Source organism: Phyllostomus discolor, chromosome 7 (assembly GCF_004126475.2).
Source record: "Phyllostomus discolor isolate MPI-MPIP mPhyDis1 chromosome 7, mPhyDis1.pri.v3, whole genome shotgun sequence".
Taxonomy (NCBI): domain Eukaryota; kingdom Metazoa; phylum Chordata; class Mammalia; order Chiroptera; family Phyllostomidae; genus Phyllostomus; species Phyllostomus discolor.
Window position 1 is genome coordinate 6,588,421 of NC_040909.2, and position 20,302 is coordinate 6,608,722.

Genomic DNA, 20,302 nt, shown 5'->3' on the forward strand with positions numbered 1-20,302 from the left:
CTGTTGGGTTAAACTTGGTGCAGGCTGTGTGCCTGGGAATGGAGCACACGGCGCTCTTTGAGAATGGTTAGGGAGGACGTTCCTGGGACTCATAGACAGTAAATAGGACCAGGAAGAGGGAGCGGCTGGGCCGCTGTATGGCCTCAACCAAGTCCACGGGGAGCTCGGAGCTGGGAAGGCAGATTTCTACAGAGATGAGGCGATGACGAAGGCCGTCCTGGAAAGGGGGGTGACTTCGGGCAAGGCGACTCTTGTTAGCTAAAGTGATTCCCCAAAAAGGCTGACAGCTGAGGCTGCGTGGGCAGCACTTCCTGCACCAGGTGGAACGGAAACTTCCACTCTGATGGGGACACTAATGTGCAGCGCAGTGACCACTGCACCCCCTTAGATGCTTCTGCCCTTCCTCCCAGTCCTGGGGCTCCCCTTCCAGTCCCTGCCGCCTGCTTTCTGCATCTTGTGCTCAACCCAGGCATTTGGGGTGGCCCTGCCTGGCAGATCCCATCAGCCGACCGCCCACACCCATCCCCCCTCCTTGCTCACTAATTGTGATTGTGTTGAGGGCAGCCCCGCTTGCAGCTAGAGGAGGCCACGAGGCACCACACCGGCCGATGAGCCAAACGTGAATGTCTGCTGGGGATTCCTGGGAGACTTTTCTTTCCTCATGTTGCCGCTGCCCTTCCTCCTGTTGGTTCATTTCTCCCTTTTTCTTCCTGTTTAGAAAGAATGCAAGTAAGAAGCTGGCAGTGGACCAGTCATCTGGGGCTCATGTGGTGGCCAGGGGGACAACAGCTTCACCTCAGGACGGCGGAGCGGAGAGCCGGATGCCGCAGCTGGGTCCCGGTGTGGGTGAGGCAAGGCCATAATTAGTCAAGCCACCCCTGTGGCTGAGTTTCTGTTGTGTGCAGGTGGGGCAGGCTCAGCTGGCAGACGACGGGATGGCCGCCCCGTCACTCCGGCTGGTGTCTCTGCGGACTGCTCAGTGCACCGTGGTGGTCTGGAAATACAGGGGCCGGAGCCGCGACTCATAGATTATGGGTCTTGGGTTTGGGGAGCAGATGAAGAGTCTTAGAAAATAGGAAAGGGGCCCTGACTGGCGTAGCTCAGTGGATTGAGCGCGGGCTGCGAACCAAAGTGTCGCAGGTTCGATTCCCAGTCAGGGCACATGCCTGGGTTGTAGGCCATGACCCCCAGCAACCGCACATTGATGTTTCTCTCTCTCTCTCTATCTCCCTCCCTTCCCTCTCTAAAAATAAATAAATAAAATCTTTAAAAAGGGAAAAAAAAAGAAAACAGGAAAGGGGTTCTAAAGGGTGGGTATGATGGGGCTAGGCAGCAGGACGCAAGCATGGGGGGAGGGCAAGATTAAGTCGAACCACTGTTGTTTGATAATGGCCATTTCCTGCCAACCCCCAGTGCCACCCACACACCCAGGTCCATTATGGGCCCCTCACATGACCGGGCGGTGGCCTGGGAGAGCCTCAGCCTCAAAGATGGGCAGGACTGGGTCTGAATCTTGGATTCCTCACGGATAAGCTGTGTGACCTTGGGCAAGTGGCTTGGCATCTCTGAGTTTTTCTCTGGGAAAAGATGTGTTGTGACTTACAAATAGAGACAGACCGAGACAAACGCCAAATAAGTTCGTGATGAAATGGAGGAAAACCAGTGGGCCCAGCGGGTGGCGCCACGGAGGGTGCGCTCTGCCATTCCGCACGCTTGCCGGGGGCCTCCAGCGGCTCGGCTCTCAGCCGGACAGCCGATAAAAGGAGCAAAATGGATGCAGTTCTGGATTCTTAGGACTCACAACATGAGGCAACATAGTTCCCACTGGGCCCACTGCCGTGCTCAGGGGAGAGTGGATTCGAGCAGAGACGCAGACGTGGTGCAGCCTGTTCTGAAGCGTTTTGCACAAGACCGTCTTGAGAAAGGGGTTAAGTAAGCTGGAAAGCCCCAGACTTCTTCTCGGAGAGTCCCCCCTCGACGCAAAGGCCCCGTGAGGCTCCCAGCAAACAAACTAGCATCCAGAGCTTGGGGAGCCCGAAGAGCACCTTCAGCTTCTTCCTCCTCTTGTTCCTGTTTCTCTGTGGCAGCTGCTAACCAGCACATCCTGGAGCCCACGGCGGGGCCGCACCATCCACGTCCTCCACAAGGCCCACGCCGCGGACGCAGCGGTGCACGTGGAAGAGCCATTCTAACATGAAACGCCCCTCCCTGCAGGTGGGAGCACAGTTCAGGAAGAGACGTTCTCAGCGGGGGCAGGTGGGGAGTGCAGGGAGCGTCTGCCTCTCGCTGGGCATTCCTTAAGTGTGCACGGGACACACCCGAAACTAGTGCAAAAAGGTGCTGAATGCAGACTGTAATCAAAAAGTAAAATGAAAAGAAAATAAGTGTGCGTAGAGGAACCTTTCCAGATTTCCGGACCTGGAAAACAGCCCCCTGCTAAAGGATGAGGGCCACGCTCGGTGGGTGAGTTATCCCTTTCTTCATGGATTACGCGAGTTGAAGTTTCCCTTTTATGGGTTTCTAAAAAGCAATGGTAACAGGCCTGGACACCTTCATGGAGAGGAAGTGTGTTACAAGAAACTAACCACGTTTCCCCCGAGAGGAAGGTCACGTGGGTAAGGGCGAGAAAGGCCTGGGGTGGCCAGGTCATTCCTGCGGCCTTGGGCAGGAACCCAGGGCTCACAACCCTGGAGTGAAGCCAGAGGAATGGTAGTCTGAAGCCTTGACCTTGGCCTCCCAGGCCAGTTCCTTTGAGTGGGTCAGTGGTGTAACTTCTAGAAAACAAAAGGCTGCCTCTCGAAGCCGCTTCCGCTCACTAAGCCACTGCCCTTCTGGGCCTGTGATACAATTCTTCTTCAAGCTTTGGAGCCTGAGGAGGGGGTGGAAGTCATGTGGCTCTCGGGGAGGAGAGAAGTGGGAGGTGGGTTGCCCACTCGAGTCCAAGACCTAGAATGGTGTTGCCCGAAGGTATGAAACTCCTGGGGTCCTTGGTAAAACCCCGGATATCCAGGCTGCACCCCGAACCTCCCTGAATCTGAGTTTTCGGGAGCAGAGCCTGGGACTCTGTATTTTAACAAGCCCCAGGTGAGCCTTATGACTGAGCAGGCCTCGGGGCTTGATATCCGGCTCCTCGTCTCTGCAGTGAGGAAGCTCCCGGTGGTAGCTCTGTGCCGGTCACCAGAGCCACGTCCTGGCTCGAGCCATCCAGGGAAGTTTGCTGGGCGGAGGGCAGGCAGCCGGTCGTGTCCTCCTGACTTCCTGTGAGGGGAGCATTTGACCTGGGCCTCGGCAGCTTCCGCCTGGTCTTCCATCCCAGCACTTCTCCTAAATCTTCCCGACATCCATGTTCAAGGTTTGTCCAAGTGCCTGCGTGTCCATGAAGCTTTCAGCAGCGACTCACCTCCAGGCAGTGGCTACCTTCTGGCCTGTTGCCTTTCACTTTCGTGCCTTCGTGTTACCTGGGGATCTTGATAAAAGGACAGATTTGGGTTCAGTAGGTCTGGCGTGGGGCCTGATACTTGGCCTTGCTGATAGGCAACCAGGTGATGTGGAAGTTGCCGGTCCACCAACCTCATGTCGACCAGCGAGGCCGCACGTGAGACCAGTTAGCTCTGCTGCTTCCTGCGGAGACTCAGTCTCCCGTTTCCCCAAGTACATCCCATCATGCTTTATGTCCTCAGTACGGTCTCCATGGGCACCGCTTTCTACATGTGCAGTGGGCACCACGGGAGCTATCAGAAAGCCACAGAACCAACCTGATTCCTCAGAGCCTCATAGGTTGGAGCCAGGATCATGGGTAATTCGAGGGAAGGACACGCCTTCACCCCTCTCTCGGCCCCCCACCCCCTCGGTTTCGATTCCCGTGTTGAAATCCCCTCTCCTCACCTGTTTCTTTCGCCTTTTGTCGTAGCTGCTGCAGAAGGACCGAAACTAACAACCTTTGACTTGAAGTCCTTAGAGCAATTCCCTTTTTGCAGGTTTTGAATTATCAGCATGAGTCATCGTGCCCCTGCTTTTCGAAAGTCTGCATTTCCCTGGTCCCTGCCTCTCCCCCAAGCCCACCCACTGCTGCGATGTGTCAGACCTGCTTTGTCGGTGTCCCTGGGAGACTCCCCACCTGCTCTGTCGTACCGACCCTCCTTTCCGGGGCCAAGACACCGGCCGAGGCCTCCCCCGTCCACACCGTCCCAGGCTCTTCTGGGTTGTTTCCATGCAGGGCCTCAGCTATCACTCCTGAGCTGGGCTTCTTGCTGGAGACCTGCACACCCTCCACGAGAAAGGGGGTGACTCATGGGTCATGGAGGCTGCACATACGCACACGGGCTGGGACCATGACAAAGCTCAGACACTGGTGGACTCATCATTTTATGCCTGGTCACCTCACCCCAGGTCACCAGGCAATGCCCGAGTCATCATAACTAACACAGGCAGACCAGCTGGGAACGGGAGAACCTGGGGACTGGCCTGCACCGGGGGCAGGGACGGGGCTGGGCTGCGGAACTGCACCTGAAGGAGTGGGTGTCGTATGTAGCATCCCGCACAGGGCCCTGGCCCAGGGTCCCAGTTCCATTCAAACAGTGCAGTCCACTGGGTAGGGCCTGGTGGTAAAAGGACAGATGTCACCTGAAATGCAAAATCCAGCTGCTCTGTCCTCTAGGGGTCACACTGCAGGTTGGGGAGGCTGAGGATCCAGGGCAAGGGGGACAGCCTCTTTGGCAGCTGGGCAGGATGCCAGAGCCCCACACAGAGGAACTGGAATCCGCAGGGCGTACCCTCAAGCTGGAGTCAGAAGTCACTGCTCCGGAGCCTCAGGGGGTACAGGGCCCGTGTTTCCTCCCCAGAGAGACAGCCTGGTGCAAAGTACAAGCCAGACTCTTGGGATGTGCTCTTTTAGGGGGTAGGGTTTGGAAGGAGGTACGTACGCTTCCCCCTTTATGTTTTTACTTTTCAAAGTGTGCTCAGAGCAGCCTTGTAATCTGGCTGTTAATCTAGAGCAGTTTGCTTTGCTGGAAGCAGCCATTTTGAGGGGAAGCCTGCTCTTTGTGGTATGAGGTCCGGTTCCTTATCTCATCAAGGTGTGACTTGCAACGTGTTATATTGGGTTTGTTTTTTGGCCTATTTTGTCCTGTAAAGTTTTGAAAAGTCCATGTAAGCAAGTATGCTTATCTTTTATAGCTTCTGGGTTCTTGGGCCGTGGTTGTTAGTATAAGGAAAAGCTATTGATATTTGTGTGTTCCAGAAGTTGTTTTTTCTCTTGGGGTTTCAAGACATATGAACATGCAAAGTCTTACCAATCTTTTCCGGTGGTGTCCACCGGACTTGCCGGGCCCTTAGACCCTTGTTAAGATGATGTCAAATTATGATGATGGTGGCAGACAACTATATATGGCTCCTGACATGAATTGGCTTAGTTTTAATATTTTATCATTCGGTGTAATATTTTTAGAGGATTTTGGCAACACATTTCATTCCAAATTGTTCTACAATTTCTCCTGTTTTAGAAGTCATTGCTGCTATTTTGTCAAATAATTTTTCAGTAGCTGATCTGACAAAAATAGGTATAATTTTGACTCATTCTTACAGGATGTCTATTGTTGTGTTGACTATTGTCATTTTTAAAATTTGACTATCTAAGGGAAAAGAGGTTGGTTTCCCCCACTAAACAATCAGGTATTGCATGTTTAAAAAATTTTTGCAGCACACTGGTTGAAAATTGCTGATCTAATGCAATCAGAGGAAAGAGTTCCTAATGTGGACTGCCTTTTCGGGCTCAGATAATGTAACCTGACCATTGTGTATTATTATTGTGCTATACTGTGGATTTTATTTCTTGATGTTTTGACTTTGAATTATGAATTCATCAGTAAGCTTGACTTATAGTTCAATTCTGTCTTTCAAATAGACCTCCCTCACAAAATTCAATGGGACATTTTTCACCTTTTTCTATGAGCTGCATGGATTGAAATGCCATTGAAATTGTCTATTCTTTAAAGGTAAGGTAGACCTTAGTGATGGAAACATTTGGTTCTGTGTGTTTTTTAAAAGTAGTTACTAGTTTGCCTTTCTAATTTTTCTCTATTAATTAGTCTATTTGTAGCTCCACTTCTTCTTGGGTGCATTTTGATAACTTAAGATTTCCTAGCCCTGGCTGGCATAGCTCAGTGGACTGAGCGCGGGCTGTAAACCAAAGTGTCTCAGGTTCGATTCCCAGTCAGGCCACACGCCTGGGTTGCAGGTCACGGCCCCCAGCAACTGCACATTGATGTTTCTCTCTCTCTCTCTTTCTCCCTCCCTTCCCTCTCTAAAAAATAAATAAATAAAATCTTAAAAAAAAGATTTCCTAGGAGATCTCCCATTTCCACAAGGGTTTCCAATGTGCTGCCCCAGTGCCGGATGTAGAATTCACCCCCACGTGTTCCCCCTTCTTCTGCATGTGTACGTCTCCCGTCTCATCCCTGACGAATGTGCAGTTCGCAGGAGAACAAATCCAAATGGTTAAAAAATTCACAAACGTACACAAACACGCAAATTCCATGAACAGTGAGGTATCACCCTGCGCCCCTTATATGAACCACATTGGACGAGTGGAAGTTTCTGGTGCGAGGCGCTGGTGAAGGGCAGGGAGAAGCGAGAACTGTCCTCACCCGCCATCTGTGGAAAAGAAATTATGGGTCAGGATTGTTTCGGCAGCCAGCCTGGCAGGGCCTTTCAGACTTAGAGGCTACACCTGTGTCCCACCGATCCCACTCTTGAGAATCAATACCATGCAATAACAGTACCAGTGCCTGGCACTGATGTTTAGAGAAAACCTTGCAAAGGGATTAATCTCAAATACTGGAAAGGTTCGGTAAATGATGGCCCGTCCACACCCTACAGTATCATTTTGCTGTTAAAAAGAAGGAATGAGCGCTAAACCAGTTGATTTGGAAGGATTTCCGCAAAGTATTGTTGGATGAAAAAGGAAGACGCACAGAAATGGGTATTATGTGTTTTGAACAATGGCCCCAAACCCTCTACAACTCTCTATCTGCAAAAGGTGTATTCAGACAGGGACATGGCTCAGCTGTGACCCTTGGGGGTTATCTGATACAGAGGGATGAGGGGGGGGGACAGACTGGTAGGGGAAAAAAAGAGAGAAACAAAAACTCTACTGAAAAAAAAATTTACCCTCAGATGTGCATGTATAATTTGACCCCCTAAATGTAAAATTACATATGCAAATGAGTATTTTTGCATAAGGAAACTGGGAAGAAAGATGGAGAGTTGAGTATTGAATGGAGGGACGCCTGTAATTTACAATAAAGCAAAAACTCAGCAAGCTGAAAGTGAAATAAGTACCACGCAATGATACATCAGTGAAAGTGAGCAAAGAAACCTCCGTCTGTGTGGATCTGCTTGGATTTCTTTTTGCATGAGCAAAGGGGTGGGGAAGGGAAGGTGATTGCCTTCGCTTTTATATACCTTGATCTATTAAGCGTTTGCTTGCTACAACTTTAACATGTATAATTTTTGTAATCCAAAACCATCAGAAAAGGAAAAGGAAACCACAAAGGACAAAGCAAAATGAATCAGTTAATTATTATTAACATGTAAAAATACATGCTTCGGGTCTTCTTTCTATCAAAGCCTGTCACAAGCTAATTGATAGTAACTGCTTGTCCCTCTTCCTACGACACAGGCAGCCACGGGCAAGCATCACAGGGATGCGTCACTCCATTGGGGGTTCAAAAGTGATGGTGTGACCATTCTATCATGTTTTCTTTGTTTATTAGCTGGGTTACATCTATGAAGGGACATTTTCTCTCCTCTATTCCTTGATTGCAATAATAACTTTAAGGACTATGCCAGTTAGAAATTCTTGCTGCAGCAAAACTCAACGTCTAGTCTTTACACACATGCTCACACGCACACGGTGGTAGATTAGAGATGGCTGTGGATTCTCTGACATTCCTCCCATTAAGAGAGGAGGTCTACATCTCCTCCCTTGAACCTGAGTGGGCTCTGTCACTGCTTGGACCAATAGACTGTGATGGAAGTGATGCCATACCGTCGCCAGGTCCAGGCTTTGAGAGACTGGAGGCTTATCTCTTGTAAGGTTTGCCCTCAGAGCTAGGGGCAGTTAGGTAAGACGTCTGGCTGCCCTGCAGGAGACATGTACAGCGGGCCTGAGACCACCTGGCCAGAGAAAGAAGCCCAGCCAGCCCTTGCCTCTCAGCCGTCCCCGCTCAGAGGATGTGAGTGCAGCTGTCTTGCATCCTCCAGACCAGGCGGCCACCAGCTGAAACTGCAGTCAATGCCTCGTGCAGAAGAATTGCTCAGCCAAGCCCTTTCTGAGTGCCTGACCCACGGAATGGCAAGACACAATACAGAGTTTATTGTCTTCATTCACTGGGTTTGGGGGCTGCTTGTTACACAGCCCTGGAATGCAACACTCAGATACACACGCCATTCAACACTTGTTCCTTAGAGAGGTTTTAACCTTGAACCAACTCTTGTCTGAGCAGCATGCTTGACCAAATCCTCGTTGTCTATCTCAGAATAGTTCTTAAGTGGCTTCTCTGAGTCTCCTGTTGCCGGTTCAATCCACTGTGTCCCCCGCTCCCAAATCAAACTTCCTAAAACAGCCCTACGCTCATGGCCATATCAGTGAAGTTTCTTCAGCGAGCTACTAACACTGATGCTCATGCTTTGGCTGGGTTGGTGGGAAGGATGCACAGGAAGCTCCTGGGCTGAAGGATGAACAGGGCAGCCTGCCATCGGGAAGAACGGACCATGGAGACTCCGGGGACCCCAGCAGTGGGGCTTCATGGACCTGCTTGCTAGAGACCCGCTTTGAGGTAACTCAGCTCTACCTACCTTTGGTTCCAGACTGTTTTCATTGAAAAGTTCAAAATCATTTTATTTGAAAATTTTAAATCCAGTTGTGCAGTGTGGGTCAGCCCCAAGGCCAGGGAGCAGAGTGGGTGAGCATGGTCGCTGCGAGAATTTCTGTGCGCTGATGGACAGCTCTCTGGGTGTTTGTCACAGTCCACCCCTTGGCTGCATGTAAACACACACTTGACCTCCTTACCCTGATCATCAAAAGGTGACCCAGGATAGCAGGATAAACGCGGAAGCACTCAGCCCCTCCGTGGGGGCTGCGGGCGGGACAGCCTGAAGCCGTCACCCACTGCTGCAACTAGAAACGAGTTCTCAAGTTCACTGTTGTCCACCATGCCCAGTAATGGCAATTAAAAAAAAACTTTTAATTGATTTGAGAGAGCGAGAGGAAGGGACAAAGAGACATCAGTTTGTTGCTTCACTTATTTATGCATTCATTGGTTGAGTCTTGTATGTGGCCTGACTGGGGATTGAACCCGCAACCTTGGGGTATTGCGACAATGCTCTAACCAACTCTAGGCTACCTGGCCAGGGCCCGGCGATGTCAATTTCTATTGGAGTTTCACTGTGAGCCCATATTGATAATCTGCAACCTATGAACCAATGATGAATTTAACTCGAGCCAGCATAACTTATACACAATAACAGGAGAAGTAAAGATGAAAGAAAAGTGCAGGCAGAAATAAGAACCCTTATTTTGCATCTGGTATTTAAGACCCGTTTCATGCTGCCCTTTCTTTTAGCCACCACCTCCATGGGTGGAGTCCCCTGAGGTGGCCCCGTCTGTCACTCCTCAGTCATCGGAGACAGTCATAGGCCCCTCTGCCTCGGAGGGCAGGAGTTTCTGTTTAACTCCTGCTTTGGGCGAGAGTAGTGCAAGGAGGCGCCTAACAAGTGTTCCTACATCTTTCACACACATGATATATACTCCTGTGACGCATATATCTTCTCTTGTCTTTTTTTTTTTTTGCCATTTCTCTATTTGAGTAAGGAAATGGCAGTGTGGTCAAGGTGGTATTCTCGGTTCCCAATTAAGGAGAACTTTGGGGGGCACCTTGGGCACTGCAACCTCAAGACCAGAGGAACTCGGAGGTGTGAGGACAGGAAGCAGCATGTGTGTGAGGAGGGAAGAGCTCGAGCTGTGCCACCACCTCCGCCTGCGGCTCCTGCCACCGGGCGCTCGGGCCAGATCATCTCCAGGGGCTGGGTCGTCTCGGCCTTCCAGGTGTCGTCTCAGCTGGTCGCTTCGCTCAACGCTTACATAATTTCAAAAAACCAATGGACTTTCAGGCGCAGTCAGAAAAAGAAGAGCAGGACATCAAGGCATCCGGAGGCTTCTTCTAAGGCTTCCTGAAAGATCTCTAGTTCTCGAAATAACCACACGGATGCTGCTCCCTCCTCAGTTTTAAGTCTTATGAGTCATTGGATAAAAATAGCACATCGATTTTTAACAAGTACCCAACAGAGGTACAATTTATGTAAGAATTCAATGCTATTCGGAGAATGAGGTTAAGGTAATAGGAGACAGGTAAAAAAATATATATGGTTAAAAGAATCTACCTTGGGCTTCAACTTTGACCTTAGGTATCAGAAAGGCAAAAAAAAAAAAAGTTAGATTCTGGCAACAATGTCATTTCTGGGATTTCTGAACTTACACACGATCAGTGGTCATGTGATCATGTGTGTCCCCATCATTTCAATGTATGTAACACAAGCACAAGTTTATTGTAAGTAACCGAACATTCAGTTATTTACATGTGGATATAACTCAGAGGGAAAAATCTCCTTGTGTGTTTTATACATTGAAATCCTATCAACCAATCAAAACATAAATGTACATTAAATATTGAAGAGTGAGGTGCTGCAACTAATAATAGTATCAGCTGTCAATTTTATGTACAAAAATTAAGATGCTTCAAATGGTTAAATAAGTAAAAAATAGAATGGGGTTAAAACAAGTCATAAGAGAAATGGGTGTTTTGTGGACACTATGGGAAGCACATTATGTCGGAGTGGGGCCAAGAGATATTTATAAACATATAAATAACATTAAAAGGTAGAATAGAAAGAATAGAGATTATGGAGATTTAGTTGTATTATTTTCATCTTTGCAGTTTTTTGACTTACTAGATTTATTTATAAAATTAAAAAAAATGACCTTTAGGAACTGTAATTAGCACTTCCAGTCAAGATGGCCGCATAGGCAGACATGGCTCACCTCTTCACAAAACCACATCAAAATTACAACTAAATGTAGAACAACCATCACTCAGGAATGTCAGAAATCGAGTTGAGTGGAAGTCTGACAACCACGGAATAAAAGAAACCACATCCATCCAGACCGGCAGGAGGGGCACAGATGCAGAACGGGCTGGTCCCAAGTCCATGTGTGGTGAGTACAAATTCGGGAGGCATATCTCAGGAGTGAGGAGTCCCATCTCCACACCAGGCCCCTCAGCCCAGGGTTCCAGTGCCAGGAAGATAAGTCCCCACAACTTCTGGCTGCAAAAACTAGGGGGGATTGAGTCAGTGGAAGAAACTTCTGGAGCCCCAACCCATTTCTCTTAAAGAATTCACACACAGACTCATTTTCTCAGACTCACTCCCTCTGAGCTCCAGCACCAGGGTAGCAGCTTGAAAGGCACCAGTGGCACACAGGGAGAAACTGAAGTGTCTGGCATCAAGGCAAACAGAGGCCATTGTCCCTTTTCTAAACCTTCCCCCCACAGAGACAGCAGGCTGGTGCCACATCTGAGACTCCATCAACCAGGCTGACACAGTTTGACCCAACTCGGAAATCCCCGGAGACTCTGCCCCACCCAGCTGCTTTTCCATACGAATGGTTGGCTGGTCTTCACAAAGACTCTCCAACAAGCAACAACTGGCCTCTGAGCCCCAGGTGTGGCACTAGCAGCAGCCAGCCTAGAGTCACAGCTTGGCTTCACCTGGGAATCTCCACACCCAGCACAAAGAGCAGCCGTCTCATATTGCTTTATAGCTCAGTCAGGGTGGCCCTGGGCAAAACCCAGGCGGGGTGCTTACCTTGGCTTGCACCACCTGGGGAACTTCAGAGTCAGGACACCCAGTGGACAGCTACAGACCACATCAGAGCACCACCCTCCTGTGCCTGCACAGCTGATCCTCCGCGGAGGGCGGAGGTTGGTGGTCAGTGGTCACAGCCAGTCCTTGCAGCTGACTGGCCTGGGAAAATCCCTCCCATTGACCTGCCAACAGCAACCAAGGCTCAACTACAAGAGGAGGGTGTACTCAGCCCACACAAAGGTTATTTATCTAAATAAAAATAAATAAATAAATAAATAAATAAATAATTGAATTAAAAATTATAAAAAGCCTTGGCTGGTATGGCTCAGTGGATTGAACACTGGCCTGCGAACCAAAGGGTCACCAGTTCGATTCCAGTCAGGGCACATGCCTGGGTTGTGGGCCAGGTCACCAGTAGGGGGTACTCAAGAAGCAAACCACACAGTGATGTTTCCCTCTCTTTTACCCTCCCTTCTCCCCTTAAAAAAATAAATAAAGTATTTTAAAAAGTTAAAATGAGAGATTTTGTTTCTCTAAAAGTTCGGGTCAAAAACGTGGGTATGCATTATATACGGCAAAATATGGTATTTAAGAAAAAGAAGAAAGTCAAAACTATGAACAATGAAATGGCAATAAACATAAATCTATAAACAATAGACTTTAAAACACAAACTAAGCAAACAAGAGGAACAGAGAAAGAATCATGGATACAGAGAGAATTTTGATGGTTGCCAGCTGGGATAGGGGTGCAGGGAATGGGTGAAGAGGTGAGGGGGTTAAGAAGTACAAACAGGTAGTCACAGAATAGCCACAGGGATGTACAGTACAGCACAGGAAATGGAGCAGCCAAAGAACTTACACACATGACCCATGGACATGAACAATGGTGGGGGATTGCCTGAGGGAGTGGGGGTGCTGGGTGGAGGTGGGAACAAAGGGGGAAAAAATCAGGACACTGTAATAGCATAACCAATAAAATATAATTTAAAAAATTAATTAAAAAAGAGAACTGTATTTAATTTTTAGTTTAGTCAATTCAGTTTTAGCCAGGGATCTTTCCAGAAGGTTTTCTATCTGAAAATTCTTCTCACCTTGTGAGAACAAACCAAAAGCGGAATGATAAGAATCCCACTGTGAAATTTCCCAAAAGGACTCCAGAAGAACATACAAGAATATCCGTGACCAAGCTCCTTTGATCCAGACATAAGAAAGAATAGAAGACAGAAAGAAGAAAAAAACGTTGAAGAAAAGCGAAACCCCAACACATATTTTATTTCCCTAATCAAACTTTGAAACAATCGCTGTCACAAGAATGTTTTACAAAGACAGTCTTCATTTTCAAAAGACAATTGAAAACATCGAGGCTAAAATTTAAACAAAAACCTTGTGAAAGCGGTTGCTAGAGGTTGCCAACCCCTTTCAGGGGTTGAAGGAATTTGAGATTTGTCCAGGCTGTGAAGTCTAGATGCAAAGATCATTCGAGAAGCCGCCGACAGCTGCGGTTCCATGCACAAGAGAGTTCCTGCCAGCTCTTCACGTGCTGCCCTTGTGCCTGGAACACCTGGTGTTTGGACACGCAGACACAACCAGCGGTCTCTATTTTTACACCTTCGAGAGCACAGAGGAGTCACACCAAAGTGTATTAGGCTCTTACTTATTTGCTTGTCAGGATTTCGGGGTCTCAAACAGGTAGCCACGGAGGGAATCTAAAGGAAAAAAATATGCGCTGAACGGAAAGTCAATAAAGCAGAAATGTTTGCGATTGTCATTGGAAACGGAAAGCACACGTGGAGCGATGAGTGATTCGGGGATCGCAAGCATGCGATGTTTTGTTCACACCTCTTGGCGGGGCTTTCAGACAGCACCTGCCGCGGGCACCATGTCGCAGAACTGCCTGTCACAAGCAAAAAGGTGGCAGATCACACGTGGCACTCGGTCTTTAGCTAAAGGTTAGCTGTGTGACTTAAAGGAGATAGTGACACTGCTTTGATCCACTTTTATCTCAAAGGCTGAGATGAATGATGTGTTGAAAGGCTGTTTGGTGAAAAGAAGGGGTAACAACACTTCGCAGATAACAGGACAGGCGTAGTGGAACTGGCTAGCAGCCCATCGTTGTGAAAAAAAAAAAAAAAAAGCAGGTTTACTGGAATCCACTGAAGAAGTCACCGTCCTGCAGGCTCAGTGCTGCTGAAAGACCCTGCAGTCTTCCCATCCAGGGCGGGGCCTGCCTGAGAGCTGAGGTGCAGCCTGAGACGATCTTGAAAAACCTGTATTGCCCCTCGCATTGCCCCATAGCGCCTTCCTAGAGTCAGGGTTTGAGAAGAAACTCTTCTCCAGTGCTGGTAGGGAAGCCCAAGGCCATGGAAAAATAAGAGAAAGGAAAACAATGCAAGTGAAGGCAATAATCCCAACCCTGCTGTCTTGCTTGCATTCCTCAGATGGCAGAGTCCAAGGTCAAGGTTCCTGTGCCAGACAGAACTTCATCTGGGCCTGTGATCTCAGGCGGCAGGCGGCAGGGACAGGGGAGAAAGCAGGGAAGGAGAAAGGGCCAGGACAAGGACATGGTGTGGCCACTGGCACAGGTGCCGGAAGCTATGAGACACTTCTCAACACTGTCCATCTGGGGGACAGAGGCGGACAGCTTTCTCCATCAGCTCCTGTCTCCCACTGGACATCAAGTCCCCTGCACTTCCGGTTTGCATGTGTGGGTGCTGAGTGTCAAAGGCGGAGTCCTGGGGTAAGTGAGGGGCGTGACCCCAGCCCAGACCAGGTGCAAGGTGGGAGGGGAAGGGGGCCCATGGCAGAAAAGGCCGAGGGACTTGGAAGTGGCTCCTAAGAAGTGTCCATGTAGTCAGCTTCTGAGAATGCTAGTTCTAAGGTGCCTTCTTCGAGCATGGCACAATGAAATTGCATTGTCACCAGTGATGATATCTTGAATTCCAGTTGAAGAGGAGATAAACTGTCACCTTTGTTGATTACCAGGAGAGATAAAGAAAGGCGAGCTCAGTGACTCGGTGACAACATTGTCACCGCGAGCACTTTCCCATACTGACACAGTAAACACAAAACCGCTCCCCCGTGGCCGGGGCTGGAAAAAAGGAACTAGGTGGCAGTGACCACAGGAGCCACCACATGCTGACAGTGCTGAGAAGTGACTGTCCCTGCACCATGATGTCACACTTTAAGAATTAGAACACTCACTTTTAATAATCCAGTTGCAATTACAATGACACATATAAGTAAGATTTCAGATTGTTCTTATATCCAGCAATTTTTTTTTTTTCAGTGATGGCGACCATCAGTTTTGGCCCAAGATGCAGCCAGGGATCGAGTTTTAGCTGACGCTGGACCGTGCAGCGTTTACCTCACACATGCAGCTGGTTATTGTCTAATCTGATAGTGTCCCACTAACCTACTGACCTGTACTGACCTATTGGACAGTGTCCCATCGGACAGTGTCTGCCCTTTGTCGGGGTCACTCAGAAGTACACGGTCAAGTTTGTGCTTCCTTCTTTCAATTGCCAGGGCCTCGGAGTATGGGATAAGGAACCCTGTTTACGGTTCCATCTTACTCTCCGGTCCTTATTTTCTTTATGCTCTTTTTTTCTCATCGAATAACATCACACTTTAGAAGTTACTCCTTATGAAAGTTATAATAGAGCATAGTAAGAAATTAGAAGTAGCGTTTTCTGCTCCACCCCTGCCCACTCCTCTGAGGCGACCACTTTCCTCTCCAGTGGCCATTTCTCCTGGTGCTGATGGTGCTGACCTCTGTGGTGGTAGGTAATATGCTTACATTGTGCCCTCACAGTGCATCCATTTTTGACATAATCTGTGGATTTCCTGCTCTTGCTTTCCTACTTGTCTTTGCCTTTCAAAGCTTCTGTTAACTTTGCTTTAAAAAATTCTGGTCTTATAACAGGGTCCGGCACAAACAATCCCCCTTTTTTTATTACAAAAACTTTTATTGCAAAATCATAAGCACGTAATTCTGTAGCATAACAATATCATACTCAAGCACACCATATGACATTTTAGGTGAAATGTTCACATTAAAACTATAAATGATTACCCTCATATTATTACCTTACCCACCACACTCAAGCAGGCATTACTTCTGCTGGACCCTGTATTTTTATTTTTATTTCTTAAAAGATTTTATTTATTTATTTTAGGCAGAATGGAAGGGAGGGAGAGAGAGAAGGCAAGAAACATCAATGTGTGGAAGCCTCTTGTGAGCCCCCTACTGGGGATCCGACCTGGCCCACAACTCAGGCATGTGCCCTGACTGGGAATCAAACCAGCAACCCTTTGGTTCACAGGCTGGTGCTCAGTCCACTGAGCCACACTAGCCAGGGCTAGACTCTGTATTTTTCATTTCCAAAAGTGTTTTCCTGCTTTCTGACGGTTCCCATTGTGCCCTGACTGAATTCCTGACCTGGAAATAATATAGGACTGTAATGACTTGCTTCAGCAAGGGAACCAATCACAGAAGAACACACACAATTGAAGTCACTATCTGGTTCAGTTGTAACACTCGGCTGTTATTCTCCAAGACCCAACAGTTTGTTGCGTTGGCCAACTAGAGAATTAAAGGGGACTGCTAGGTCTTCGTCTCTCTTATCTGTGCGGGGACAATAATTTCTGCTCTTTGCCTTGGGGGACAGTGTGTTGGTTTTGACTGACAGGGCAGATGGCCTCCACTTGGACCTTCCCTTCCCAGTCACCTTTCTCTACTGTCTGAAACCCACTGTGGGAATCGGGAATTCCCCCCGCCGCCCCCCACCCCCCCAACACAACCCTGTCTTTGCTGAATGTATCTATCCCTTCACTGCGCTAGGGAACTGGTGAAAAAGTCCCAAGGTGGGTTCAGGGCCCTATTCAGCTCATAATGACACAAAGTCACATTGAAACATGCCCTGGCTGGTATGGCTCAGTGGCTTGAGTGCCAGCCTGCAAACCAAAGGGTTGCCAGTTTGATTCCCAGTCAGTGCACACGCCTGGGTTGTGGGCCAGGTCGCCAGTAGGGGGTGCGCAAGAGGCAGCCACACATTGATGTTTCTCTCCCTTTCTCCTCCCTCCCTCCCCCTATCTAAAAATAAATAAATAAAATCTTAAAAGAAAAAGAAAGAAACTCTATCAGGCTCTCATGAGCACCTACCCTGAGGCCAGCTGACCTCCATGACTTCCTGGGTTTTTTGGAATTACTGTAATGTACAGCTGGCACCCAGTGGCACCTAACAAGTTTGAGTGTCACTTTTCCCAGTACATGCTATTCCAGCAAAAGTGGCTGCAGGCCCATTTGGGAATGGCTAGGGTGAGGGCCTCATGAGTAGCAATATTGCAAAGCTCTTCCTCAAAGATGGGCGGTTTCCTCATCATCAAGAGGCCCTGGTTCTGTGAAGTGACTCACTTCTGAGAATTTGGAGAGAGGCTACGTTCTCTTTCAAGCCACTCAAAACAGGCCTGGGCTTTGCCATATGTGAAAATTTTTTGAGTAAGACACGATGACCTAACTCCCGGGGTCCCCACAGTGAGCGAACACAGGAGGGCTTCCTGGATGTCAGATCACTCCGTGCGGCCTCACCCCTGCCCTTTTTCGGTTGGGTTTTGTAACGGGCCACACCCATGGTGTGTCTGGCAGGTACAACATCCACACTGTAGTATGCGCCCCAGCTCACTGGGGCCAGGAGGGTATTTCAGTTACGGCTCCTCCTACCACTGTTCTAGATGAGCTTCTTGCTGACCTTGTCTTCCCGATGAAGGAGAGGAGGGTCTTCCTCACTCTGGAGAGAAGAGAGTGGAGTACACTGGTCAGAACCCACACGATAGGGGTGATACAATGTTCCGGCCATCCTCTAGTTTATCCCAAGGCATCCCTGGCCTTTGACACTCACCTAGCATGGACAAGTGTTCGGTCCGCATCTGTAATAGCCCAGTCAGAAAACTCTTAGAACCTTAGCCTTTGAGTTTAGTGTTTCTGATGAGTGCACATACCAATAAATCCAGCCCAATCCAAAATTCTCTTCTGCTTTCTTTTTTTTTTACATTTTATTTTTATTTTTAAATATATTTTATTGATTATGCTACTATAGTTGTCCCATTTCCCCCTTTATTCACCTCTACCCTGCACACCCCCTCCCACCTGCATTCTGCCCATTTAGTTCATGTCCATGGGTCATACATATAAGTTCTTTGGCTTCTCCATTTCCTATACTATTCTTAATCTCCCCCTGGCTATTTTCCACCTACCATTTATGCTTCTTATTCTCTGTAACTTTCCCCCTCTCTCCCCCACCCCCTCCCCCAATGATAACCCTCCTTGTGATCTCCATTTCTTTCTGTGGTTCTGTTTCTGTTCCTGTTCTACTTGTTTGCTTGGTTCACTTTTGTTTTTGTTTCAGGTTTGGTTGTTAATAATTGTGAGTTTGTTGTCATATTACTGTTCATATTTTTGATCTCCTTTTTCTTAGTAGGTCCCTTTAACATTTCATATAATAAGGGTTGGGTGACGATGAACTCTTTTAACTTGACCTTATTTGAGAAACATTTTATCTGCTCTCCCATTCTAAATGATAGTTTTGCTGGGTAGAGCAATCTTGGATGTAGGTCCTTGTCTTTCATGACTATGAATACTTTCCAGCCCCTTCTTGCCTGCAAAGTTTCTTTTGAGAAATCAGCTGACAGTCTTATGGGAACTCCTTTGTAGGTAACTGTCTCCTTTTCTCTTGCTGCTTTTAAGGTTCTCTCCTTCTCTTTAATCTTGGGTAATGTAATTATGATGTGCCTTGGTGTGTTCCTCCTTGGTTCCAACTTCTTGGAGACTCTGAGCTTCCTGGTCTTCCTGGAAGTCTATTTCCCTTGTCAGACTGGGGAAGTTCTCCTTTATTGTTTTCAAATAAGTTTTCAATTTCTTGCTCTTCCTCTTCTCCTTCTGGCAGCCCTATGATTAGGATGTTGGAACATTTAAAGATGTCCTGGTGGTTCCTAAGTCTCTCCTCATTTTTTTAAATTCTTATTTCTTCATTCTGTTCTGGTTGACTTTATTTCTTCCTTCTGGTCCACTCCATTGATTTGAGTCCTGGTTTCCTTCCCGTCACTGTTGGTTTTCTGTGCATTTTCCTTTATTTCACTTAGCGCTGCCTCCATTTTTTCCTCTAATTTGCAACCATATTCAACCAATTCTGTGAGCATCCTGATTACCAGTGTTTTGAACTGTGCATCTGATAGGTTGGCTATGTCTTTGTCACTTAGTTGTATTTTTTCTGGAGCTTTGATGTGTTTTTTCATTTGGGCCATGTTTTTGTCTCGATGCACCTGTCAGGTAGTAAGGGGTGGAACCTTAGGTGTTCACCAGGGTGGGGCAACCCACGTGGCTGTTGTGATGCTGTACACGGGGTGGGGGGGTCTGAGAGGGAACAGTGTTGCTTGCTCCGCTCTCTGCCAGTTTTTTTTAAACAAATTCTTTTTTTAAAGATTTTATTTATTTATTTTTAGAGAGGGAAAGGAGGGAGAAAGAGAGAGAGAGAGAGAGAGAAACATCAATGTGCGGTTGCTGGGGGTCATGGCCTACAACCCAGGCATGTACCCTGACTGGGAATCGAACCTGCGACACTTTGGTTTGCAGCCCGCACTCAATCCACTGAGCTATGCCAGCCAGGGCTCTGCCAGTTTTCAGTCACTTCTCCCACTACCCACAATCAAATTGGGCCCTTCTGGTGCTGATTCCCACATGGGTTAGTTTGTATATGTTCTAGGACCCTGTGTGTCTGTCCAATGAACTCTCCTGTGAGGCTGGGAGTTTCTCTTGCTGCTGCCTCAACCCTCACAAGTGTTTTCAGTCAGAGGCTTGAGGCTTTATTTCCCCATGCTGGAACCCTGGGTTGTGCACCACTTGTTCTTCCCAGTTTATCTGCGCACGAATGTGGGACCGCCCAGCCCGCCAGCTGCAGCCTCACGGTGAGTCCTTTCTGCCCAGCTGCCCATTTCCACCCCTCCTACTGGTCTGGATGAATGTTTCTTCTTCAACTCCTTGGTGGTTGGACTTCCATACAGTTTGCTTTTCTGTCAGTTCCGGTTGCTTTTCTGTTTTTGAATTTGTTGTTGTCCTTCTCTTGGTTTTGCCAGGAGGCCCAGTGTATCCACCTACGCCTCCATCTTGGCTGGAAGCTGTTCTGCCCTCTTTGATTTATTAAGCACTCTCGAAATCGAAACTCCGAGTTTTGAAACCACCCTTGAAACAATTTCTGTAATTCCTTATGGAGTCTTGCTCCCTACTCTGGTTCTGCATTGTGCCTTCCGGGCCGTGTTGAATTCAAATCCTCGGTGCTAGGGGAGCACCCGTGAGGGGTGGCACGTGGGATGAGCCGCTGGCTTCAGT